This window comes from Rhinopithecus bieti, unplaced genomic scaffold (genome assembly GCF_001698545.2).
Source record: "Rhinopithecus bieti isolate Rb0 unplaced genomic scaffold, ASM169854v2 scaffold_2554, whole genome shotgun sequence".
Lineage (NCBI taxonomy): Eukaryota > Metazoa > Chordata > Mammalia > Primates > Cercopithecidae > Rhinopithecus > Rhinopithecus bieti.
In genome coordinates, this window is record NW_016804196.1 from 1,525,314 (window position 1) to 1,532,040 (window position 6,727).

Genomic DNA, 6,727 nt, shown 5'->3' on the forward strand with positions numbered 1-6,727 from the left:
AAAAAAAAAAAAAAAAAAAAAAGAAATACCAATATATCCACTTGTCACTGTTTAAGTGCTCATATTCCTTCCTTTAAAATTTTAACGTTTTCGTATCTCTTAGAGAGAGTTTTAATTTCAGAGATAGTGGTGAGTCATATTCTGTTTATACATCAGAAGATTAGTAATTGCTATTAATTTCCAGAAATTAAGCCTTTTTAAATGTCATTGTCCCTTCCTTTCTTCATCTCTGGTTTTATCTATAGCAACAATAATTTTTTTAAAAAAACTGGAAAGAAACCTCAATATAAATATTCCTTTACTGAAAATAAACAAAAATAAAAAGTCAGTATGCAGTCTGATTAAATTAATTAGTGGGTCATTATTCATTACAGCATTCCTTTAAAGGTATGTTTCCCCAGCATATTTTTGTGTTTTAGTAACAACTCATTAGCTTCTTTTAAAATTAATATAATTGACAATATTTTAATTATATTTATGGGGTACAGTGATGTTTTGGTATATGTAAACAAGATGAAATAACTAAATCAAGCTAATAACATGTCCATCATGTCACTTATTGTATTTTGGAGTGAGACATTTGGAATTTACTTTTGTTTTAGCAATGTTGGATTATTATTAAGTATAGTCACCCTAGGCTGGGCATGGTGGCTCACGCCTGTAATCCCAACACTTTGGGAGGCCAAGGCAAGCAGATCACTTGAGGTCAGGAGTTAGAGACCAGCCTGGCCAACATGGTAAATACTAAATTTTTTAGATATGACCTTGAAAGCACAGGTATCACAAACAAAAATAGACAAATGAAATCGTGTCAAACTAAAAACCTTTTGCACAGCAAGGGGAACAATCTAACAGAATGAAGAGACAAGCCATGGTGTCTCTACTAAAAATACAAAAATTAGCCAGGCATGGTAGCAGGCGCCTGTAATCCCAGCTACTTGGAAGGCTGAGGCAGGAGTATGACTTGAACCTGGGAGGCAGAGGTTGCGGTGAACTGAGATTGCACCACTGTGCTCCAGCCTGGGCAACAGAACGAAACTCCGTCTAAAAGAAAAAAAAAGTATAGTCACCCTACTGTTCAGTAGAACCCACAGACTTATTCCTTCTATGTAACTGAAACTTTGTACCCTTTGACTAACATCTCCCCATTTCCCATACCCTACCATCCACCACAATCCCAGTCTCTGGTAACCACTATTCTACTCTCTGCTTTTGTGAGTTCAACTTTTTTGTACTCCATATATAAGTGAGGTCATGCAGTATTTGTCTTTCTGTTCCTGGCTTATTTCACTTAGCATATGGATGTTCTCCAGGTTCACTCATGTTGCAAATGACAGACTTTCCCGTTTTTTCTTTTCTTTTTTTTTTTTTAAGGCCGAGTAGTATTCCAGTATGTTTATATGCCACGTTTTCTATAAAGAAATATTCATTCATTCATTGAAGGACACTTAGGTTGATTCCATATCTTGGCTGTTGTGAATAATGCTACAATGCCTATACTCTGGGTGTGTGTGTATAGATGGTTGTGTGTGTGTGTGTATATATTATATATACATATTATATATCTTTATATATGTTATATGTGTATTATATAAAGTACTGGAAGGGAAGTATTAAAATTAAGTGAAATTACAGTTAAATCCAGAGTATGTTATGCTGCAGTCTAATTCTTGCTGATTGCTACCGTTTTATCTCAGGTCAGCAGGTGTACTTTACACATAATAGAGACTAGAAGACATCAAGCTAGAAAAATATTAAGTTAGTAAGTATTGTGGAGGGTGCTGTTAGGCCAACGTTCTCATATGTTATTGATGCAAATGTGACTTGGTAAGGAGAAACCTGTCTCAGACATGTGGGCTGAGGGACCAGCTACCATCTGTGCCAGAAAAAAAAAAAAGAGAGAGAGCTCCGGAAGTCTCACCTCAGCAATCAAATGTCCCAGCCCAGAAGTGACCCATGTGACTTCCACTCAGAATTCATTGTCCTGAACTGTCTCACTGTCACACCCAAGCCTAAGGGGTATCATCTTACCATGAAAGTAGACCAGAAAGTATAATCTCACCATGTCGCCAGAAAGCTGAAAACTAATGACTATACCAGATTTTTAAGTTGATATACAAGAGTTTCCAAATAATTACTATGATATACACAAAATATAAAGGAAAAAAAGCCTAGGTAAACTTCCAAACTGATTAGATTCATTACATATTCTCTCTTCTTTTTCTCATTTTCTCCTCCTCCTTTCTTTCTCTCTCCCTCTCTCCCTCCCTCCTATTGTCATTCCTGATAATGTAGAACCAGAAGACACTATGACTATGTATATAGTGGAAGCCTTTGCCTCCCTAGTTAACTGAGGTTCATTTTACCTTATTTGAATATTCTTCCCACTGTCAGGTGGCGCTGCCTTCCATCATTCATGGGTAGAGAAAATGGAAAGTGAATGTCACTACTGACAGCAGAATCGCATGTTCAAAGTGTAGTGGAAGTTCTCATGGTTGCTGTATGATATGAAAAAAAACCAAGGAATTTAAAAGATACATTGTCAGACATGACAAGATAGCCCTACCTCCTGTCTTTTGTCTCTATCTTTCATTCTACAAAGTATTACAAAATTAATCTTGTTAAAGTACAGATCTAATCATGTCATAGTATCTTTCAACTAAGACACATTCCCTGCAGAATAAAGTAATGATTTCTTAGTCTGACATTCAGTGTCCACAAAGTGGTCTTAATTCATTTATCCAGCCCATCCTTCCACCATTTGCCTGTTGACATTTCCAGTTCATAATGACAGACTACCTTCAAATGTGACTGGATTTTTTCTATATTCATGGCTTTATTTGTGCAATTCTCTCTGCCCAAAAGGCTTGTCTTCCTTATCTCCAAGTTCATACCAATTCCTGAAGACTCAAATAGTAGTTTACTGCCACCTCAAACCTCCTCAATATCTCCAGAAAAAAAAATCATCTCTGTCTTCCATGACTGCCACAGAACTATCTACATTTACAACTATAGCACAAGGGGGAAAATATCAAACCACAGAATGTTTATGAACTTTCGTTATGTACATTACTCAAAGCAGCTCCAGAATTTCTTTATAGGAGAAGGTTAGGGAAGTGATGAAGGGTCATTTGTAGTTCAAGAGAAAAAAAAAAAAAAAACCCTAAATTTGCCTTTGCCATGACAAAAGTACCTATGCTTTTGTTATTTGGAGAAACTTGGTGGGTAAATAGTATAGAGAAAAAGGCTAAAGCCACTCCAAGTTCAGCCTTGTGGCATCACTACCTATACTAGAATGAGAGAAAGGGCTTCACCTTACATTTTAAGTTTTCAAGTAAGAGTTACTCAAATATATATAAACACATAGAGAAGAGTTATCATAATGTATACTGTTATAATAATGTATAGCCCATTTGTCATACGAAACATTGCTACAACTGCCCCAAAGAGAATAGAAAAATATCTACATGCTCTCTTTAGTGTCTCTTTTCTTGGGATTCCTTTCTTTGGATGACCTCTTGCCTCTTGGCCAAGTTGGATTGCTTCTTGCCACCGTGGCGATACAACAACATGCTCCCAGCTTGTACTGAGGACCTATCACATGCTTTAGTTTTTGGAAGCCTTTCTGATTAGCCAACTGACATCCAGGCCTTAAGAAAATATTCCGTTTGTGGCAGTGCCCTTTCTCTTGGGTTTGTGTTTCTCTGATTTTCTTCACATTGAAGAGCTTTGATTTCCTGAGCCAAGAACAGGATCCTAGTGTAAAGGACTAGTTCCTAAAGCTAAAGGGACTAAAATGATCTCTGATACGTGTAATGTAGTCCATCACCATGATTAGGGAGTATTCTAGAGAACTGCTGATGAAATGTCTGTAACACTGAAAAGTGAGCCATTGCCTGAAGTGTTGTCTCTGCACAACTCTCATGTCATAGCAGGGATGACTTCTGGTTGGGCATTCAAAGATTTATAATCCCAGACATTTCTATCATATTCATGCATTGATTTAGTGTGCTTACAATACATATTTTTCAATATTTGCTAGATGTCCATCATAAACACTACTGACAGTGTTCAGTCTGAGTTTGTGAGAGGAAAAAAATTTAAAAACTCAACCTAGTCTGACAAAAAGTAGAATGAGACTATCGGCTCAGATATTTAGGAAGCATGATGAGTTTAACCTAAAGTGTGTCAGTCCCAAGAAATAAAATTATGTCATTGGATCTCTCTCCATTTCTTGACATTTCTGTGTGGGGCCTACATTGTTTAAAGCAGCACCTCTTTACTTTGTAAAAAAGATGCCTAGACAGCTACCAACAATTCCAAGTATATATCCTGTTGTCCCGGCAACTCTAGAAAGAGAAATTTTTTTTTCCTCAATAGGACTAGCAGAGAAATCTAGAGAGTATTTTGACTGGCCTAGTTTGGTCATATGAAATGGTCATTTTCTTCTCAGGGTGAACTCCTATTAACCAAGCCAGGACATGGTTTGATGGGTCATGTGACTATGCTGGCAGTAGGAGGTGGGTGAATCTGGAATGGATAACCATTAGGCAAGAGGAATTCTGTCATCAAAAAAAAAAAAAAAAAAAAAAAAAAAAAAAAAAAAAAAAAAAAACCACGACAATTGTACAAAGTAGGTATATGTTAACATATATATACAGACATACACTTTTCATTTATCTTGTGCATGTATCGGATTTTGTCTTGTTTTCTAGTTATTTTACCATTATTTATCTGGCCTTAGACAGTTACCCAGAGCTAATCAAACTGCAGGGTCTGAGAAAACAGTCCTCACAAGAATATTCTCCTTCACTTCTGACACCAATTATAAGTGTGGTGGGGTGGGGGAGCGGGGTGTTTGGTAATCCACTAGAACTTATACACATCACTGAAAGTTGTTATCCTCATGGTTACTGTTTATTATGAGTAAATATGAGGAAACAGTTTAAAAACAGCCAAGGGAAGAGACACACAAGGCAGACAGTCCAGGAGGAGTCCCATTACCAGAAATCCCAGTTGTCCTCTCCTGTGGAGCCAGGGACAGTGCTACCTCCTCCTGGCCATGATGTGAAAATGTACATGGGATATGGCCAACCAAGGAAGCTCACTGGAGCCTTTGCTGACCAGAGGCTTTATTGGGCTAATCCCATACACCCCAAATGACAGACACATACTCAGTCCTTCTAGAGGTTGGAACTTAGTCTCCAGTTCCTCCAGAGATGGGAATTGAAACACCCTGGCTCAAAGCCCCATCAAAAATAACATTGTTAATCTGGCCAGTGAACAAAGCCCTTAGGCAAAAAAAAGATACTCCCGTCAGACAGGACTTTTGAGGAACCCAGGGATCACCTTTCAGTAGCTGAGGACAAAGGCCAGACCTCTCTCTGGGTAAGGTTAATTCTTCACTACATAACAGAATTTTAAGTGTCAAATCCAGGCAATGCCAATTCACTTTAGTGAAATAGCTATTTCATTTATTTTCTTAAATTGCTAATGAAAAATAATATTTTAACAACTTCTCTACCCAGGTCCCTAGTTTTATGATGAATATTTCTTGCTTTACTTCAGTTTCACTGGTGTGTAAAGAATTAATGAGGCACAGCTCACAGATTGATGTTCATATTTATTAGTTTTTGTTCTTTTGCTAAACATGCCCTGTGTAATCTTTGATAATCGCTCAAGTTATTGAAAAAGGGTTTGCACAGCCTGGATATTATTTGCTTATTAATCTGTGACAAACCGTAAAATTATTTTCACCATGACTACCTCATGGAATTTGCTCACTCTGTCTCTGATTTAAGTAGCAATGCACAATGCCAACAGCTTTTAAAAGTCTCTTTTTTTGGGGAACAGAACTATATGAATATCATCTTTTTTTTTTTTTTTTCCATTGGAGATATACAAAAGGGACTGAAAATGTTCTTTAAAAATACAATCACTGATATGGTTTGGATGTGTGTCCCCACCAAATCTCACGCTGAATTGTAAGACCCAGTGTCGGAGGTGAGGCCTGGTGGGAATTGTGGGGTTAAGGGGGCAGATTCCTCATGGCTTGGTGCTGTCTTTGCTAATGTGAGTGCGTTCTCTCAAGATCTGGTTATTTAAAAGTGTGACATCTCTACCCACCTACTTTCTCTCTTGCTCCTGCTTTCACCATGTGACATGCCTTCTCCCACTTTGCCATCTGTCGTGAGTGAATCTCCCTGAGACCTCTTCAGAAGCCAAGCAGGTGCCCGCTGTCCTGCTTCCTGTAAAATCTGCAGAACCATGAGCCAATTAAACCTATTTTCTTTATCAGTTACCCAGTCTCAGCTATTTCTTTATAGCAATGCAACAATGGCCTAATGACATTCTTTAGCTTTGACCTGAGGAATTGTGTCTCATGCCTATTCAGTACAGTCCTGCTGATACAAAACGCCAGATATCTGGGACTGGCCAGCAAAAATCTTCTTGAGACAACATGCTGAGGGTTCAAACTACATCTCCAAGTGATGATAAACTTCCACTAAAATTAAGAATTTGGCAGTGGCTTCAGAGTATATATCCTCAATTTGATCGAATCTGGCTGTATTTTGGTTACTACCAATTTTACCCTACCAGGGGCAAGTCTGCAGCGCATCGGTTTGTTTCACATACCTTTAAAACCACAAGTTTAGCCGGGCGTGGTGGCTCAAGCCTGTAATCCCGGCACTTTGGGAGGCCGAGACGGGCGGATCACGAGATCAGG

The 6,727-nt window shown here is 38.1% G+C and overlaps 1 long non-coding RNA gene across 1 annotated transcript in view; it reads right to left on the reverse strand.

Annotated features, from left to right (window-relative positions):
• Window positions 1-6,255, reverse strand: part of LOC108526396 (uncharacterized) — a 9,530-nt gene extending 3,275 nt beyond the window's left edge. The window contains exons 1-2 of the long non-coding RNA XR_001884510.1: window positions 6,127-6,255; window positions 2,367-2,498 (exon numbers count right to left, since the gene is read on the reverse strand). This is a non-coding gene — a long non-coding RNA (uncharacterized LOC108526396). The remainder of the gene's footprint in view (window positions 1-2,366; window positions 2,499-6,126) is intronic.
• Between the last annotated feature and the right edge of the window lie 472 nt (window positions 6,256-6,727).